Source organism: Herpailurus yagouaroundi, unplaced genomic scaffold (assembly GCF_014898765.1).
Source record: "Herpailurus yagouaroundi ecotype Mexico unplaced genomic scaffold, PumYag 199, whole genome shotgun sequence".
Lineage (NCBI taxonomy): Eukaryota > Metazoa > Chordata > Mammalia > Carnivora > Felidae > Herpailurus > Herpailurus yagouaroundi.
In genome coordinates, this window is record NW_024412430.1 from 15,779,395 (window position 1) to 15,800,336 (window position 20,942).

At 44.9% G+C, this 20,942-nt stretch overlaps 1 protein-coding gene and 1 non-coding gene across 5 annotated transcripts in view; one reads left to right on the top strand and one right to left on the bottom strand.

Annotated features, from left to right (window-relative positions):
• Positions 1–20,942, bottom strand: part of GLIS3 (GLIS family zinc finger 3) — a 449,362-nt gene that overhangs the window by 261,431 nt on the left and 166,989 nt on the right. The window lies entirely within an intron of this gene.
• Positions 4,315–4,421, top strand: LOC121013807 (U6 spliceosomal RNA). The gene has a single exon (XR_005782934.1). It is a non-coding gene; the product is annotated as a U6 spliceosomal RNA (small nuclear RNA).

Genomic DNA, 20,942 nt, shown 5'->3' on the forward strand with positions numbered 1-20,942 from the left:
AGGGAAAAAAAATGCAGTGTGTTTTAGACACAAACAAAACTCCACTGCACAAAGTATAAGGACAGCTATAAAATCACTCTCAGCCTTGAAATTGATGCAAGACGATTAGTAAAGCTTACTGGAGACCCTTGTCTCAGATATCCTTTGCCTACGTCGACAATTTCTGGTCTCACCTGCTACTTCGCGCCGGAATACAGGAGAATGCACATAGAAATTACCTCTAGAGAAAGAGAACGCCTCTGTTTGACCACTCTGGGTTCACAGCCATTTGCACCACGGTCACATCTGATCTCCCACCTCTCTCCGCGGGGTCAAAGTCACTCGGGGCCCAGTTACCACTCAAAGTCCAAGGTCAGGTTTTTAATAACAAAACAAAACTTTTCCAGGCCCAGTTTAATAAAGGTTACTCTGTGTTTGGGGCTTAGTAGCCTTGAAAACTCAGCAAGGAGTCCCTCTGGGAAGAGAGACACCTCTGAACCCCTCAAAACCTGTGATCTAACATCCCTGTCATATCTCTCTCTCTCTCTCTCTCTCTCTCCCTCACACACACACACACACACACACACACACACACACACACACATGACCCACCATCCTGGGGGCTCTCTAAATGTGAAGAACCCCTCGCGAGAAAGGTATGCGCGCGGAGAGGGAAAGACAGTGGCCGACTGCTAATGCTGCGAAAGCCAAAAGCCTCCAGCAGGTTCTCCGCGGTGGAGGAGACACAGCCATGGGGAAGGACTTCCCACAAGGAGCCGGGGAGGAAGCAGCTGGGGAGGGGGTGGAGGTGGGTGACAGAGACGTGGAGCCAGAAACGGAGCTGTGAGGAAGAAGGGGAAAAAAGGCTGAGCAGCCGAAAGCCGGTGGTTAAAATAACTCGTGCTAACAGAGTGTTCTTTGTTACCATACACTGCTCCTTGTTATCACACATTACAGAAAGTTACGAACAACAGAAGCGCGCCACTCACTCCAACCGCTCCTGCAGCCCGGGACTCTGGTGACCCGAGGGACCCCCTGGCTTCCCCCCGGGGGGAGGCGGCTGCTGTGTCCAGAAGGCCCTGTGGGGACCGCGGCCGCCAGCCGCCCGGCTCCCCGCACCGGCCAGAACCTTCTCCGCGGCCCAGCCTCGTCTCTTCCCCGCGGCGCGGTCCGTGCGGGTCAGGACGGCGCGGACACGGCCGGTCCCGTGGGGGACGACAGGTGACTCGGTGAGCTTTACGGGCAAAGGGAGGCACAACTTTCCCGGGGGAATCAAAAAGCCCAGAGAAAGTGATCTCATGTGGGTTTAGAAACAGAATTAGACGCCCTGCAGCCAACGGAGCAAACAAAACGGCTCGCCTGTGAAGGCAGTGGGCAGGCACGGCCCGGGTTCGGGGCCAGGCACGGACGCCCCGGGGTGGGGGGCTCTGAAGAACCTTCTCCCTCTCCCCGCCTCCATCACCGGCTTCCTCGACTGAGGAGACGGCAGGGGCAGGAGAGCCCCCCCTCCCCGGCCCATCCTCTGCCCAGGCTGCCCGCGTCAAGGCCAATGGAGCCAGGCGCTTCACCCCCGCCCCCACCCCTCCACACACACCCCCACCCCCACTCCCTGCAAGGCCTCCCACTCGGACCTTTCATTCCCCGCCACACCGGTCATGTGTGCCCCTACAAGTCATTGCGTCCTTCGGGCGTCTGGGGGGCTCAGCCGGTTAAGCATCCACCTGTCGGTTTCTGCTCAAGTCATGATCTCACAGTTCATGAGTTCGAGCCCTGCGTCAGGCTCTGAGCCGACAGTGCGGAGCCTGCCTGGGATTCTCTCTCTCTGCCCTCTCTCTCTGCCCCTTCCCCACTTGCACTCTGTCTCTAAATAAATAAACAAACGTAAAACAATGTTATGGATGTCAACTCGGCCGCTCTCTCTGCGTCTCCACTCGATTTCTCGCAGCAGTGGTCAGATGCTAAGAGGCACTTTCTCCCTGCTCAGACTCCCGCCGCAGCCCTATTCTAGACTGTGTCCCATCCGCCTGTATGATCGATCACTTTTCCTCTATCGTTGATGGCTTTTTATACGTCCACTGCTCAAGTCTTGATGTGTTCTCATGGTTGCCTTTTCTTCTCGTCTCTTACTTTTGCACCATGAGAGTGTGGTTTCTCACTAGACGGCAGGCTCCTTCGGCACAAAGACTGTGTCTAGCTCACTCGTCTCTGACTTCCTCTTAGCAGGTGCACGAATCCTGAAACAGGAGCGTGCCTGATCCCTTCCTGTCATCATCAGAGCATGTCATGTGTCCCTCTGTGGGATCTCTCAGGTGCGTTTCCTCGTCATTCCCACTGCCACCTTCTCATTTCATCCTGTCCAGGTGACAGCCAGGGTTATAACCTAACTGATCCCCACACCTGTACATCCTCCCCTGTCGTTCCACACATCAAGAAGTGGAACATCCTTCTGAAGACAGATATGCCTCACCTCCCTCCCAACTCCTTCAACCTCTTCCCTTCACCCTTACACGGGATGATTGATGTCCAAATTTTGCAGGATGAGAAAGTCGATGTTCTTGATAATTTAGCCTCAACCTCCCGATGTTATCTGCCACTGCACATATCCTACACCCTACCCCTACTGATACACTCAACACAGATTTCCAGCCTTCTCTTTCTTTGAGCATATGGTTCTTTGGGCCAAAGATTTACTTACCTACCCCCCAGTCCCATGGTCTCTGTGAAGCGGCCCCAGCCCCACCTGAGAGTGGGGAGTCATTCGTCCCGTCCCTGGGTTATCAGAACACTTAGCCCATATCTCCATTATACCACAGAACATGTTATAGACTAAGTTATAGCTTCACGTGTACCAGACTGTGAACTCCCACAGATCAGAATCCTAGTCTTGGTGTTCCCAGTACTTAACACAGCACCTGGCACATTCGACAATGTTTAATACACTGGGTTGAAGTCAATGAAATTTCGAAAGAATCTATCAGCAACACATCTTCAGCAATTAATCACACACAGGAAATTGTGAAAAGTGGGTGTCTCTAGAGAGAAAAAAATGACGGAACGTGTTAAGAGACGGACTTACTTTCCACTGCATATCCTTTTAATGAGTTTTGGACTTCTTACCACATGTGTAGTGTTTTCCAACACACTCAGAGGAGGTGTTACAGTATGTGCCCAGCACTGTGCACAAGGAGGCTTTCAGGCACCGTGGAACAACTCCACTAACCAAAGAAATTCATGAACGTGGGGTAACTTCTGTGTAGATTTTCTATTTGCCCACCCATGCCCACAGAGCCGTGATGTTGTTCAGTTGCTGAGTTCTGTGCTGCCTGATAACAGAATGATTTATGGACACGTCCTCTCTCCTGGATCATGAGCCCCTGGAAGGCAGAGACCCTCCACTCCTCCCGTCCATGGCCTCTACCAGCTCCTAGTATAATGCTCTGCACACACTTGGCCATCAACTTGCAACTGTTGAGTTGAAAACAAAGCGAAGTTTGGGGTACCTGGGTAGCTCGGGGCACATGGGGCACCTGGGGTTCGTTGAGCATTCGACTTTGGCTCAGGTCATAATCTCACGGCTTGTGAGTTCGAGCCCCACGTTGGGCTCTGTGCTGACAGCTCAGAGCCTAGAGCCTGCTTCAGATTCTCTGTCTCCCTCTCTCTCTGCCCCTCCTCCACTCGTGGGATCCCTCTCTCTCTCTCTCTCTCTCTCTCTCTCTCTCTCTCTCAAAAAAAAAATAAGCATTAAAAATTTTTAAAAGAAAATACGGCATAGTTGCAAATTTGAAAGAAAAGCAATAATGATATTAGTTTGCAGCTAATAATCCGTGTTAAGCCACAGCAAGGAAAAAAAATGCTAAAATACGGCTAATAGGTAACAGCAATAAATATTAGGTTTACTATGGTCACACTGAATACAGAGCTAGAATAGCTACAGAAACGTATTGTATTTTGTCATTCCTTATTTAGGTCATGGATTGATATATATTATTCCTCCTCCACTTACGCTAGCAAAACAAGTATTATCCTTTTATGTGAGAGCCTTGAATACATACACAGCCACAACCGTCCAGAACCACTGCTCGGGAGATGAGAAAAAGTTCTGAGACGAAAGAGGGAAAAAGGAAAAGGGGCTCCGAGATGATATCCTTATAAACAAAATAGGACAACAATCAGCAATTTCCAGATAGATCGAAACCTAACTCCCCTGGGGAAAATAGTCCAACTAAATCCTTTAGTGCCTGGGAAGCAGCCTGAAAGCCGCCTGCCGTGAAAAAGAACAAAACACACAGGATGTACACTCCATCCTCACAAAGCCGAAGGGACAGTCAGAAAGCAGTGCTCGCTTCGACAGCACATCCACTAACACTGGAACGATACGCAGAAGATCAGCATGGCTCCTGCACGAGGGTGACACGGAAAAGTTAGAAAACAATAGGACATTTAAGGGGAAAAAAATACAACAACACAGGATTCATCTAAGTGAGATGAATGTGTACCGAACGCCAAACACAGAAATACACGGTATCCGCGTGCCTACGTGAGACAACAGATTACCAGCGCCCCAGTCCGTCACGCAGCCCAAGCCTCACCATTTCCTCCCCTTTCTTCCTCCCTCTCCCCCCCACCCCACGTAATCGTTCTCTCTGGCCCCTGAACACACCCAGAGATTGATCCAGCTCTGCCTATCCCTTTTTACCACTGTCCATCCTGTATCGTGGTCAGTGACAGCTATATAATCAACCCAATGAACCTCAGGTCACTTGCACAAAGACTCCGCAACCCATTTGCTCTCTAGTCAACTCTACTAGTTGATGCCGCACAAAACACAGCCGACTAGCTAGACCACGTCTGAGCACAGCCTTGTGGATCTGGCTTTGTCCTCTCTCCCCACGCGCCCTAGGAGCATTCTACCTCTCAAAGGGAGAAAGACAAATGAATATGGGAAAGAGAAGATAATAAAAGAGAGGTTAGTGGCATACAGATAACTCCTTCTCAGGTCACTTAGAACAATGACTTTATTGACCTGTCTTCTTTGGGAAGCGAGTATTAGATTTTATTTACTTCTGTAGTCCCGCAGCTTAGCCCAATCAATCATATAAAACATATGCTAAATAAATTGTTGGTGACTCGGTTAGTTAAATAAAGGGAAGAGAAAGGTAAGAAAAGGAAATGTTCTCAATTAATACTCACTGAAGTGAGAAACAAGTAAGGTCAACAGAAGAGAAGCGTAATTCTCCCTTACTTTTCCTGACCTAAGCGTGTCCTGAAGTGATTCAATATGGCGTCTGTCTCTTATACCAAATTTGAAAGGATATTAAAAGTTCATAGGACACATGGCAAAGGAAACAAACAACAAAACAAAAAGACAACCTACTGAGTGGGAAAGATATTTGCAAATGATATATCTGATAAGGAATTCATATCAAAAACTATAAAGAAATTACACAACTCAATTACCAAAAAAAAACCCCCAAAATCCAATTAAAAAATAGGCAAAAGACAAGAACAAACATTTCCCCAAAGAAGACATCCAGATGGCCAACAGATACATGAAAACATGCTCAACATCACTCATCATCAGGGAAATTCAAGGCCATGATGAGATACCACCTCACACCAGTCAGAATAGCGAAAATTAAACACACACACACACACACACACACACACACACACACACACACAAGAAACAAGAACTGTTGGTGAAGATGTGCAGAGAAAGGAACCCTTGCACATGTTGATGGGAATGAAACTGGCGAAGAGTGTGAGGGTTCTTCAAAAAAATTAAAAATAGAACTACCATATGATCCATAATTATACTACTAGTTATTTGCCAAAAGAATATGAAAACACTAATTTGAGAAGATCTATGGTCCTCTGTGTTTATTGAAGCATTATTTACAATGGCCAAGATATGGAAGCAACCCAGGTGTCCATCAATGGACTTACTTCTAAGTGAAGTAAGCCAGTCAGAGAGAAACAAATACCATATGATTTCACTTATACATGGAATTTAAGAAACAAAGCAAATGAACAAAGAAAAATAGAGACGAACAAAAAATAGACTCTTAAATATAGAGAACAAACTGGTGGTTACCAGAGGGGAGGTGGGTGGGGGGATGGGTGAAACAATTTTAGATTGAATTCACCACAGTAAATATTTACTGAGTACCAACTATATATAGGGTTTGTTTCCAAAGGAGGGAGAAAAGAGATAAAATAAGGCTTCTTCTTTTCCTCAAGGATCTCACAATCTAGTATCATGTTCCTTGAAAACTGCAGTGCCTTTAACTATGATGTAAAAAAAAAAAAAAAAAAATTTCGGGGTGCCTGGGTGGCGCAGTCGGTTAAGCGTCTGACTTCAGCCAGGTCACGATCTCGCGGTCCGTGAGTTCGAGCCCCGCGTCGGGCTCTGGGCTGATGGCTCAGAGCCTGGAGCCTGTTTCTGATTCTGTGTCTCCCTCTCTCTCTGCCCCTCGCCCGTTCATGCTCTGTCTCTCTCTGTCCCAAAAATAAATAAAAAACGTTGAAAAAAAAAATTAAAAAAAAAAATTCCAATGAAATTTCACAATATTTATAAAGTCATACGTCTTTAAGGCCATAGCCAAAAGAGACATACAGTATTCCATTTCAAAAAGCCCAAATACTTTATAGCCAAATCCTACAGAGCCTGCCAATTCAAAGGGCCTCACCCTGAAAGACCCATCTTCATTCCTAAGAAAATGAAATCGACCAGTCTTCAGAAGGAGTTTACTAATGACTTAATTCTGACAAAAACATCCATATCCATATGTCCATGTTAAGAGGGAAAAAAAAATCTGATGTTAAGGCTATCCCCCACAACTTCCTTTAAACAAAATGTAAGTGTTTGCTACTTTTATTTTTATGGGCTGCTCCCAGAGATTTTGATCTGGGCTAGTTTTTCATGTTTCTTAACCCAAGTATTCAGGTCTGTCACACTGCAGTGTGGCTGCTGAAGCTCAAGTTATTGGGGATGCACCACTCCATTATACCATGGGGACAGATGCCACCTATGAAACAGCTCATCATAAATATATCTCAAAAATTAAAAGTAAAGATGTCTGAAAAGTCTAATCTTGTAGAGAGAATACTATTTTTCCCTTCATAGGAGTTTTGAGAGACAACAAATTACATGCATATGTGTATGTGTTTTTACGTTAAAGATAATACACAACTACATGCTTACATATATAGCTTTAAGAATTCAAACAATATATGACTAAAAGGGAAAGGAAAACAGATTACTATTTCAAAATTATTGGGGAATTACTGAGGAAGAATACTGCCGAAACATAAAAATATTAAAAACGTAAAACATTAAACTCTCATGTGTCTTCACTAATAAGGTAGTGAAGAGGGAAAAATCCACACTTCCTTGTGACCACAAAGAAGAGTATTTCTTCTTAGTCAGACAAAATGGCACCTCCCCTTATGTGTCATGTCCTTGGCATGAGGGGTGTGACGTCCAAGGACGCTGCTCTTTGTCTGGTCTCGTGTGCCCTGCGCCAGTGAGCGTGGCCCTGTCTGGGCTCCGGGGGACTTCAGGATTCGTACTTCCCATTCCCACCCCACCTGGGCCACGGCACTTCTTCCAGAAACACGCATCAGGTGGAGCTGTCATGCAGACCATCTGTGCCACTGCCACCCTTCTGCAGAGGCCCAGGGCCCTCGCCCTCTTCTGGAAAACACTGCACTTCTCCTTGTTGCTGGTTTCCTGCCTAAACCCCCACCAGATCCAAAACTGTGATCCAGGCTTAATCAATATTTGATATGAGTTTAAGAAAACCCTTTAAATTCATTCATGTTGAGGATTATTAAACTGACCCACACTCAACAAAAACAAAACAAAACAAAATAGGACTTTATTACAGTTGCTGTGGTGTGTCCCAGAAGAACTTGTATTTTAACCTTCTTTGGGACTTTAAAAAAAAAAAATTAGAGAGTCAGGTGAGAGAGACCTAAGAGCAGAAGGCACGAAGAAACCTTCCAAGTTCACTGAACGCACAAGTCTGTCCTGCCTGACGCACTCTGGCTGCCTGGTCTAGGATGTGGAAATCAGGCTGGAGGCATTCAGGATGGTTTTCAGGCCAAGGACACTGGAATCAAGCAAGTTTACACTCAAACTGTGGCTCAGTCCCATGACAGCTGCCACAGTAGCAGTGTTTCTCGGCTTCTGCATCTGTAGAGACTGTAATACTGCCTCCCTCACAAGGCACAGGGAGCAGTAGGCAATGACACCTGGCATACACTGTGCCCTCTCGCCGCTCAGCTGGGGTTATTACTGTCACTGACATTGCCGGGACCACCAATGTCACCACTGCCAGCCTGTTAGAGTCAATATATTATACTTTCTGGGAAGACAAGTTTCATGCACAGCAGTTATAACCACAAGCTCTGAAGTCTGAGTTCTTTGAACAGTTTATTTAAGATCTCTGGGTCTTAGCTTCCATGCGTGAAAAGGGGATGATGGCATCTATGGAGTTATCTGAGTGTAGGTAATATGTGTGAAGTGTTTGCAAGAGTTGTACATAGTAAGCATTTTTTCCACTTAACCTTAGAGGGTCTGAAATTTTTTTAAGAAACGATTCATGATAATAAGCATACAGATAACTTATTGTAAGGTAGGCATTTTGATAAGCTACATGCATCCACACCCATATAGGTACACATGTGTACTGTATGTGTATTTAATTAGCCTCATTTACAGATGAGAAAACTGAGGCACAGAGTTTTCGGAAGCAACATAGCTGAGTGGCAGAGTCATGATTTAAACCCAGGCAGTCTGGCTCTGGGCCCCATGTACTTAATCACTATGCCGTGCTGCCTTAAAAAATGTTGAAACAATGAATGAATGTTCCTGCTGGAAAAATACTGAAAAGAGTCAATGACCTTGACCCGCCTGTTTTCAATGAGCAGGGACAGTTCTTGCAAAGTGCGCACAAAGGGAGGACAAAGGCATGTGGAGGGCAGACTCAGCGTTGCCTCTGCAGGGCTGGCAGGGGTTTTCCAGCCAAAGTCGGAACGCAAGAGTGGCCTCAAGATTCAAAAAGGAACCCAGGGTTTTGGCCCCAAATCCAAAGTCACTTAGTTTACAGCAAGTTTTAAACTGACAAGGAACAAATGCTTATTATAGTCTTGGCCTTCCGTGGTAACACGAGGGATGTAAATAATCAGAAGACTCAATTTGGGTCTCTGAGGAAGCTTACTCAAGGCCAAGGTATCTTCAACTTCCCTCCTCACCCAGTGGTGAGGCCAATCTGTCCATCTACAACTTCTCCAGACTTCGGAGGGTGCACGGGACTTGGTAGCCTAAACAGCCTCCAGTTGACCTTTAGGCTATTTGAGGTCAAAGACATATTCCACTACTGGACAAGGTGACCAGAAGGCCTTGTCAATTCCTCAGTATCCCTAAGGCTTCATCTCATAAAATCCTACTCCAAAAACCTAGGAATTTTAGGTCAACTGTGTATTGAATCAGTGTTGTGCTACTGACTAATTCTTGGGAGTGATTCTTTGCTTTTCTCAGCCTGTTTGAATTCAACTTCCTGTCAGTGTCTCAACTTCTGGTCCCTCTAGATCTCCTTTTCAATGGATGTCTCCCAATACGAGACTTTAAGCAACCCAAAATCTCAACCCAAAACACCAAAAGTGGACATAAAGAGATGGGGAATAAACATGGTAGGGAGGGCAGAGGGGCTGAGGAACAAGGGAGAAAATCAAAATGGGTCACTGAATTCTTGAAAGGATGAACATTTTTCAGCTACCAGATAAACAAATACTGTGTTCATAAGGTGTGGGAGCAACCGGCACTCCATGTACCGCTAGTGAGAGTGCCCGTCTGTACAACCGCCTGTGGAGGTGAGATCTGCCAACATTTGCCCGATTTGAAATGCACACACCCTTCAGACAAGCCATTCCCTGGACACAAATCTTACAACTGGGTGCCACCTCATGCTACCTGAAAAAGACATCCAAATGGCGAGTACTTCTAAATTTCAGGCGAGATTAATGAAAGGGTTTCCTGATAACCAAAGGACAAACAAATTATACGCAGCATAAGCTTATATGAACTCACAAGCTATGTTACAACAAACATGAAGTCCACGTAGACAGAGCTCGTATTTGCTGGTCCCTTTGGTGACTGTTTGTTTAGGTGCTGCCACATTTTACAGAATTCAAGAGCTTACTGGATCACAGGCCAGGTCATACCACAAGAGGAAAGGTCTGCATTTGAGAAAGGGGGACACAGGAGTTCTAATCTCTCTTCTGCCAACAAACTATCCTCTTGAAGAAGACACTTCACTCCTCTGATTTCTTTTGTCCATGAATGGCAAATGTGAACTAGCTATAAATTTGCTTCACTTTTAATGATCCATTTATACTGCAACTAAACTGAGCTGAACCTCAATTCAGCCACACAAAAGAAAAAAGGAAAGAACATTTAAGAAACGGGTTCCAAGTAACTGATGGGCGTCGTAACTGTTGGTTACAGTTGACCTTGAACAATGCAGGGCCTAGAGGTGACAACCCCAATCGGTTGAAAATCCATGTATAGTTTGTGATCCCACCGAAACTTTACCAATAGTCTACTATGGATTGTAAGTCTTACTGGCGATATAAGTAGTCAATAACATATAATTTACAATAACTTTGTAAATTATATGTGTTATAAACTATCTTCTTACAATAAAGTGAGCTAGAGAAAAGGAAATGGTGTTAAGAAAATCATAAGAGAAACTACATGTACAGTCCTGTACTATAAAAAATCTGCACATAAGTGGAACCATACAGTTCACACCCGTGTTGGTCAAGGGTCAAGTGGACTTCTCTAAAGCCCGCCAACAACTTCATAAGGTAAGTATTATTATCTTCCTTTTTACAGTTTAAGAAACTGAAACTTGGAGGAGTTAGTGATTTTCTGGATTCCAGAGCCACCAGGAGAAAGGGCAAGGAATTAGACCGAACTGGATTTTACCCCAAACCTGGGTTCTTTGCTCTTTGCTTTATTTCCTCTATACCTGGTAACCCAAACTTAAAGAAAAATGTTGCCATCACTGATTTTGTAAAACCAGGGAATTCATGTGAATGCAAACCAAAGAGAGAAATACATTTTTACGGGAAAATACAGAAAAAGAATAAAGATAAGTTTGTTCACCAAAGGACTAAATAGATAAAAATAAAAACTTCTCTGAATCACCATAAATGACTTAAAATCTACGTTTCTACCTAGTGCTAAAATAGCCAGATGACCTGTTGTTAATTGACTCTATTTAGACTAAAGTAAATATGGGTGGTTTTCTTTTCTCTTTTTTTTTTTTTTTTTTTTTGTTGCCCATCGGTTGTGTTACAAAGACATAGACTGAATCACTCCTACACCTAGTCCAGGAATAGTTCCAAGTAAAAGGTCATTTGTATTGTTAACTCATACCAAAAAAAAAAAAAAAAAAAAAAAAAGTAACACACATTCATCCTATGAATAACTCCAGAACTCTAAGTTCTCAATGGTCCTTTCTTTAACTTGGTCACCATTTATAATTTTTAAAAAGCAGGGTTAGGGGTAAGGGGGTGCAGCCCTTATTTAATCTAGTCAAATCCATCTAGCGGCCGAAGGACTAAACTAAAAATTAAAGATGAACATAAAACCTGGAATCATAACACTCCTGGAAGAAAACTCAGGCAACAAGCTCCCTGACACAGGTCTTGGAGATGAGTTTTTTCTCAATCTGACATCAAAAGTGAAAGCAATAAAGCCAAAAATAAACAAGTGGGACTACATCAAACCAAAAAACAAAATAAAACAAAACAAAACAACAACATCAACAACAAAAACCTTCTGCACAGCAAAGGAAACCATCAACAAAGTAAAAAAGCGATTTACTGAATGGAAGAAAATACTTGCAAATGATGTATCCGATACGGAATTAATATCCAAAATATATGAAGAATGCATACTACTCAACCCCCAAAACCCCCCATACCAATCCAATTTTAAAAAGGGCAGTTTAAAAAACGGTGGTTTCCAAAGAAGACACACAAATGGCCACGAGACACGTGAAAGACGCTCAGCATCACCATCAGGGAAACGCACATCGAAACCACAATGAGGTACCACCTCATACCTGTCAGAATGGCTAGTCTCAAAATGACAAGAAATGCCAAATCTTGGGAAGGACGTGGAGAAAAGCGAACCCTCGGGCACTGCTGGTGGGACTGTCACTGGTGAGGCAACTGTAGAGAACAGTACGGAAGCTTCTCAAAAAATTAAAAATAGAATTATCATACAATCCAGTAATTCTACTTCTGGGTATTTATCTGAAGAAAACAAAAACACTAACTCAAAGAAAATATATGCACCCCCCCCCCATGCTCACTGCGACTTTATTTATAATAACCACGATACGGAAATAACCTAAGTGTCCATGGACAGATGAATGGATAAAGAAATCATCACACACACACACACACACACACACACACACTGGAATATTATTTTTTCATAAAAAAGAATGAAATCTTGTCATTTACAACATGGATGGTCCTTGACAGCATTATGTTAGGTGAACTAAGTGAGACAGAGAAAAACAATACTGTATGATCGCTCATGTGTAGAATCTTAAACAACAACAACAACAACAACAACAACAAATAATAACCTCATGGATACAGAGAGCAGACCGGTGGTTCCCAGAGGCTGGAGGCAGGGGCGGAAGAAACAGGTGAAGGTGGTCAAAAAGGTTTTTTTTTTTTTTTTTTTTAAGGAAAATATTGCCTAGATATTATAAATTGGCGAAAGTTGAGGGGAAAAAATGCCTTGCTGTGGGCTGTGGAAAAATTCTAACATGACTCAGGTGGAAACAATCTGTTGTTCATAGAGGCTATATGAAGTGCTGAGGGCCTTACATGCATTATGTCTTTTGGTTCTCCCAAGACTGTCCTCATCTTACGGAGGAATACAATGAGGCATGCTGCTGGCCTGTGGCATAACTGAGATTTATACCCAAGGGTATCTGGCTACAAAGGGTACTTGCCCCTGTGGGAACAACGCAGGGGTTAAAATCGTTGCCACTGGAATAAGGCAGAAGTGTAGATACTGAGACACGAAGTCCAACCTAGCATGAATATAAGTTTAGTTGTGTTAATTCGAAGCGTTAATTCTGACCTCCCTACATCCCACCCCTCCCTCTCATGCTTCCACTGGCTTAAGAACCATATTGTTTCTAAAATCTTCAAAGAGAGGCACCTGGGTGGCTCAGTCGGTTGAGCGTCCGACTTCAGTTCAGGTCATGACCTCGGGGTTCTTGAGTTCGAGCCCCATGTCAGGCTCTGTGCTGACAGCTCAGAGCCTGGAGCCTGCTTCGGACTCTGTGTCTCCCTCTCCCTCTGCCCCTCCTCTGCTCGTGCTTGGTCTGTCTCCCTCTCAAAACTAAATTTAAAAAATACTTCAAAAAAATAAAATCTTCAAAGAAAAGGAAAAGGAGAGGAAGGAAGGAAGGAAGGAAAGGGTAATAAGCTATCATAGAGGGACCTTAAATGCGGATTACTAAGTGAAAGAAGCCAGTGTGAAAAGGCTGTATTCTGTATGGTTCCAACTCTATGACACTGTGGAAAAGGTGATACTATGGAGACAATAAGATCAGCACTTGCCAGGGGTTTGGAGGAGGGAGAGACGCATAGAGCGCAGGCTGTTTAGGGCAGTCAAACAATTTGGATGATACTATACTGATGGATATGTGTCACTTTCCATTTATTGAAATCCACAGCACGGACAACACCAAGAGTGAACCATGATGCAAACTATGAATTTAGGGAGATTACAATGTGTCCATGTCGGTTCATCTATTCTAACAATTATACCACTCTGGCACAGAAAGTTGATTAATGCCGGAGGCAGGGAGTATATAAGAACTTTGTACATTCCATTCAATTTTTTTGTGGACCTAAAACTGCTCTAAAAAATAAAGTTTACTTTTTTATTAAAAAAAAAAAAAAAGGTAATTATGAAGTCCAGAGAAAAACAAATTTTGTTTAGAAAAGAATGGGCACTCACAGCTCACCTTATGGCTCAGAGGGGGTCACATCCAGGTTTTGTGGGGCCTGAAGCTTAGACAATTGGGGTGGGTGGGCAGTGAGAGGGGGGCTCTTTAAGAAAAGAAAAACACTGGGGCGCCTGGGTGGCACAGTCGGTTAAGCGTCCGACTTCAGCCAGGTCACGATCTCGCGGTCCGTGACGTGAGCCCCGCGTCAGGCTCTGGGCTGATAGCTCGGAGCCTGGAGCCTGTTTCCGATTCTGTGTCTCCCTCTCTCTCTGCCCCTCCCCCGTTCATGCTCTGTCTCTCTCTGTCCCAAAAAATAAACAAACATTGAAAAAAAAAAAAAGAAAAGAAAAACACTAAATCAGAAACAAATCAGAGAATTTCTAGCATTGTTGTTCACTGTAAAAAATAACAATACAATTGCAGGGGCGTATCCTTCGTCTGAGGGTACTGGCAGTGGGGACCACTCTCTCCCTGAGTTTCTCGACATTTTCAAAGCTATGACCCGGCCTTCTAAACAAGGCTGGAGGGAGGGGGAGGGAAGAGGCAGAGATGCCGTTGAGGGTAAGGCGGCTTATAAACTGACCAAGGAAAGGAAACAAAGGATGGAAGAAGCCAGAAAGAAGTCACTCATTGCTCCAAAGGAAGGGGTCTACTTGCAGAAATCTTTCTTCCCAGAGGGATCCACAGATCTGGAGAGCAGCCCATCTCCGATCTGTGGGGGCGGGAGCATCCGCTCCTATAACCTCCTGCCGTCTAGGGCCACTTGGAACCAAGGCTGCCTCTACTGTAAATGATGAGACAAAAGGAAAAGATTCTTCCAGGGTTGAGAGGAAAAAGATGCGAGTGGACCTCTGCTTGAGTGAAGACCTATACCACTAACACGACATCAACCCCATAAGGGGGAAGAGGGCGAGACACGAGCCTCCGTGAACTCCTGGGCTTCCGGGCTCACCTGCGGGCAGAAGGGTGGACCCACCTGGTGCTTCCGTCACTTGCTCTTAGAGGTCATCTGGGTGGTCTTCAGTGAGAAGGGAGCTGGACGAGGTAGCATCTGCTATGACCACTTCCAGCCCCTCCCTCTTCTGGAACTTCGGACTGAACACTTCAGAAGTTAAGTGGACAATCCAGAGCCAGATGTCCTAGACTCTACCGGCAAATGTTGCTCTTATGGAGCAAATGTTTTGCCAGGGTAAATTATTTCTGAAGAAAGACGACCAGGGAAATGTGACGTTCTGTGGTTGTAGTATGTGAAGCACTTTGTCCGATGTCAGTAAAGAGTCTCTTCATTATGTCCTGATTCTCATCAGCTTGGACAGTTTATTGGGACCATGTCCCAAGAACCCAGTGGTGCTGGATTTGCAACATCCTCAAAAGCAGCAGGAAGGCCTGCCACTCAGTTAAGGCAAACGGAACGAAACACAACAAACACACCAACAGCAACCACAGAAAAGTGACGTTCTGAACAATTAAGTGTCCGCTGACTGGTGGGTCATGTCTGGGCCCTGCTCTGATCCAGTGCCCTCTTTGGACGTTTGCTGTGTTATCCTTACAGCTTCATGTGTATAAGGAAAAGTTCATAACTTTTTAAAAACAGAGTCTCAGTATCACACTGAGAAGCCCACAGATTCTTTGCCACAGCAGGACGCTGGATGATTAAAGAAGGAAGGGCTGGTGTGGTTGAGAGATGCGGAAATAAAAAACCAAATTTCTGTCTCTCGGAATTTGATTTCTCACTGAAACTAAGGAACAGATCCATTTACAAGACTTGGTAAAACTTTCTTACGTGCTAATTCCCTCTTGCAAGTGTGAATAATGACTGCCTTTTAAAATCCCGCAGCAACACACAGAGCCCTGCCGTTCGCTGACCTTGGAATATCCCCAGTGAGGTGTCCCTCTGTGATACAAGAGTTACTAGTGGGGGATGGGAATATCGAACAGGGGAGCGGAAGTTGAATGATATACGGGGGACACCGTTAACATTTTCCACCAGCAAGATCGATACGCTGTGTAACAGAAACAGAACAAATCGCTTCATCAACTAACCCTCACGCCTGAAGAAAGCAACTCATAAGTTTGGCGGCAGAAGTCAGTAAGCAAATTACCCTGAGAGATTAATTGGGTATGTACTGAGGTCTCTGTAGCATTTCTCTCTTCCAACTGTACATAGTACGACTATGCCTTAAAACTACCAGGATGGCTCTAAACTTCATCTAATTTCTGACCTATTGAAACATTCTGTCTTATCCCCTCTGTAACATCGCACTTCACCTTTTTACTTTCCCCTTCTAGGAAAAGACCATGATCAAAGTTGAGACAGAGAATTACAGGGATCTTGATTCAAGTACAGATAAACTCAGGATTCAATTTCCCTTAGGGGCTCACTCACTCGTCTTTCCAAGTTAGCTCTCACGTACCGCTGGGAGACAGGATACGGACGTGCTTGCTGAGCTCAAAGTGAGGGATGCCTGTGTCCAGGGCAGAGTGGGATCATCCCCAAACTCCCAAGAGATGGGCTCAGAAGGTACACAGCCCAAGTATGTTTGGGGCCCTGATGCATGACAGGCCAGGATGTGCCCCCGGGAGACATCTGCTCTACCCAGCTCCGGCCCACAGGCTGAGAGGCTGAGATGAACATTCTAGAAACCTCAGGAATGAAGGATGAGTTCAATGCCTCCTCACCTTAGGTTGTGCCCTCACTATCCCTCCAGTATAAAAGTGGATCAGTATAAAACTCTCCTTAATGGTCCATAGTCTTGCTCCCAGCGTGCTTCCTAAAGCCATCCTCCACGCAGCGGCAAAAGTGAGAATTTATAACACAAGTGTGATCAGTTCCTTCTCCTCTTCCGTACTGTGGCTGCCCAGTGCTTCGAGATCAAGTCCAGGACCCCACTGAGCGGCCTGCTACAGTCCTGCCAGCAAGGAGGAAAACCACCAGCTGTGCACCCGGGCAGTGGCCGAGGACAGACGTGGGGCACAGTCTGTATTAGGATGTTGTGACAAAGTACCACAAAGGGGCGGCTTAAAATAACAGGAACTCAACGTCCTCCAGCCCTGGAGGCTCAAAGTCCAAAATCAGGGTGTGAACAGTGTTGGGGGGGGGGCCAGCTCTGTGCTCTCTCCTGGCCTCTGGAGGTGCGCTGGCCCTCCGTGGCTTCTAGACGCATCACCTGGTCTCTGCCTGTCTTCCCAGGGTCTTCTCTGTGTCCCTCTCTTCGTATCTTCTTCCTTGCACGCATGTCTGTCATTGTGTCTGACTTTTCCCTTTTCACGAGGACACCAGTCACACTGAGTGAGGGCCCACCCTAATGACCTCATTTGAACTTGATGGCCTCCAGAGAAGGGCTTCCTTCCAAACAAGGTCACATTCTGACCACTGGGGATAATGATGGCAGCGTATCTTTTTTGGGGGGGACACAACTCAACCCAGAACAAAGTCCTGCTCCGAGAGGAGGCCTGACTCTCTACACCCCCTCCAACCCTAATTTCTCTGTTTCTGTTCTGCAGGGCACATCGAACTACATATTAAGCACACCCAGAAACACGTGACTTTGCATTTTAAAATGCTGTTTGCATTTTATTTCACCTGACCTCAGCTTAAATTGCTTAAGAGCTTAAATTGCTTGAGATGTGTTTTCAGCCTCCAGTTCCTCCCTCACCTTCCAATGTAAGGAAGGCTGTTGTGTAACTGATCACCTTGGGTAATTCTCTCATGTAACTTCACTGAGCCTCAGTTTCCTAGCCTGTGAAGTGGAAACAGTAGGACTTCCCGTTCCGCCTTCTCTACTGAATGTGGCCACAATAAAACGGCATAGAGTGTAGAAGAATGATTTGAAAAGGTATGAACTAGTATTAAGGGGAAAGACTGTGGCATTCCAACGCTGACTTAGTTTTCTCTGTGTTGTATGTTAGTACCAGGAATCGGAGCTCTTAACAGAGAAACTGGAACAAGTGAGGCAGTGCAAGCCTAGGAGGTTTACACTGGAAGGTCGTTTCTCCCCCGTCTGAACTGGCCTCCCTCCCCGCCAGGTCTGACCTGTTACCCCACACACTCTCCTGGTCACAAATTCATCTTCTAACACGCATCCTGGTCCCGCAAAATAGATCACTCATGAGATGAGGGCAGATAGCTTCTGGAAAATGTGAGACAGTATTTTAGTATATATCTTCTTAAAAGGACGTCTACAACAAAACCGGGTAAAAGACAGCTGACTAATTAAGAAAAACAAGTAATTTTCTTAAAAGCTCACTTCCAATAGCTCTTGATAACATGAGTAAGAGTATGATACAGAATCATGTTGTATTAAGTGAAATGGGCTTTTTCCAGAATAAAATAAATCAGAAGACAAAATTACATCATCTTAAATGAAATAAGGTTTCTGGGTATAATTAGTTGATTTTAACCAGAGGAATAAAATCAATGGTGTCTTTTTATTTTAATTTAGCAGGATTTCAGCGGTCATTTTCACAAGTGGACTTAGAGTTATATGGTGTTTAAATGGTATAATATTGGGGGAGGGTTTGGGACACTGAGTCTTGTAAAGCTTCCAGGCATAGACAGCCATTTACTCATCCAGCGGATCACTGTACAGCTTTAACTCACACGAACAGAAATTGCCCAATGGATGGAATTCTATGGAATTCTATACGGCCCAGGTGCCTGGTGCTCCTCCAAGGGCCTCTAGTTGTACAAGACCACACGGCATGCCAAAGGAATGGTGCCCCCTGAGGTGTGCAATATGGCGGTCCTAATGAAGAGGAACTAGGATTGGGGGCCCTAGAAAATAGCAGAGTATGGAGTGGAGTAGACATAACTCACAGTAACCTCATGGAAGGCTGTGGGGGGATGGAAAAAAAGCTCTGGTCTAGGAGTCCAATGGACTTGGGTCCTGGATTGCAATCCAGTACTTACTGGCTGTATAACTTGAGACCAAGTCATGTGAGCTTTTAAATAGGAATGAAAACCACAACTACCTTTTCTACCTCAGAGGATTACTGTGAGACTCCAATGAGATTATGCATGGGACAGTGCTTTGTAAACTCAACCTAACAAATGGAAGATGTTATTATCTCCGGTGGAGTTCAGCCTCCTTACAGTCTGTCTCAAACAATGAAAACTCTTTTTCTCTCAGGGTCCAAAGGTAAATATTCAAATACAGCTGTTCCTACTTAATTTTATTCTGTCATGAACATAGTGGGTTTTTTATTATTATTCTGCAGAAACCATATGAAGTTGCTTTCATTTGTCATTGTCTATTATCACCGCCACAAGTCATTCCATATAAGATATCTCCAAACCAACTCTTGACTCAAAAAGTCTCCTGGGTAGAACAGGCTGGCTCAACAAGTGATGTCTATACCTACTGCCTTCCCGGTGAAGATCCAGAAAGCTGTTGAAACTGCTACCAATTAGAGCTGATGGCAAAAGAAGTTTAATCATACAAGCACTGCTGCCTTGACAAAGATCTACAAGTCTCAAGCTTCTTGTGGCTCTTCTTATCAAAGTCGGGTCACGAGAGGAAGAGAACTCCCTTTCCTGCTAATGAGTCATTATATCTAGTGCCATCTTGGGTACCAAAAGTGCACCCTTGCTGGGACTTATTCTAAATGGAAGAGTGAAAGGAGTTTCACTTCCAAAATCGAGAGGCAGAACATTCAAGGGCAGATCCTGGGAAAGTGCAAAATTAGGCCTCTAAATTTCCATATATTTTCAGTACACCATGGTTTCATCATGAGCGCTGAAACTGGTGAGAAGTTAAACATAGGTAGGGATTATTCTCACCTCAGGCTCAATTTCTGCTTTAGAAGATCCCACTCTGTCTCCGTTAGAGGCTTCCCCATCAGAACACGATAGATTCTAGGTACAACCATTCTTCTAGGACAAGGAACTAACCCTCCGTTTATATCACTATTTCTTTAAGAAAAGGAAATCCCAGGGGCGCCTGGGTGGCGCAGTCGATTGAGCGTCCGACTTCAGCCAGGTCACGATCTCGCGGTCCGTGAGTTCGAGCCCCGCGTCAGGCTCTGGGCTGATGGCTCGGAGCCTGGAGCCTGTTTCCGATTCTGTGTCTGCCTCTCTCTCTGCCCCTCCTCCGTTCATGCTCTGTCTCTCTCTGTCCCAAAAATAAATAAAAAAGTTGAAAAAAAAATTTTTTTTTAAATAAAAAAAAAAAGAAAAGGAAATCCCAGTAACAACTAGGTACTTGGAAAAATTTACAGCCCCTTCTACTATAATTCTGGACACATAAAGGATTGCTTCTTTATCAACTAGGCATCACACGTTGTCCAGGCCATGGCCAGGGTCCTTGGAGAGGCCAGGGAAGGAAGGAAGAGGCTCCTACAAGCTCTCACTCGGCAATGCCAAGTGACACGAGGTTTTTGTTGCTGTTGTTTTTGAGGCTTTTTTTAACCCAAGTGTTTGTGTTTCGGGCACTGGCCGTATTCTCAAAATAACTGCCCTGTGCCCGTATAAATAAGGCTGATAAATTCAGGTTCCCCTAACTCAGTGGTTCCCAACCAGGGACAATTTTGCCCTCCCGGGAGATATACAGCAATGTCTGGAGACATTTCTGTCACCATTGGGAGTAGAGGGGGTGCTACTGGCATCTAGTGGGTAGAGGCCAGGGGTGCAGCTAAACATCCAGTAGTGCCCAAGACAGTCCCTCCACCACAAATAACTCCCCGTTCCCAATGTCGACCGTGCGAGGCTGTGAAGCCCTGCCCTAACGAGTAGGACAGCGCACCTTGCTAGACGATGTAAGACAGCCCCTGGGACAGACAGAAACTCCATCAAATACAGACTTAAATAGTAAAGCACTGAATATGCTTTCTTTCACAGTCATTGGATAGAAACGTGCACACACAGAGCTTTTAAGCACGGTTATAATCTCCATTTTCTCTCTGCAGTTACCC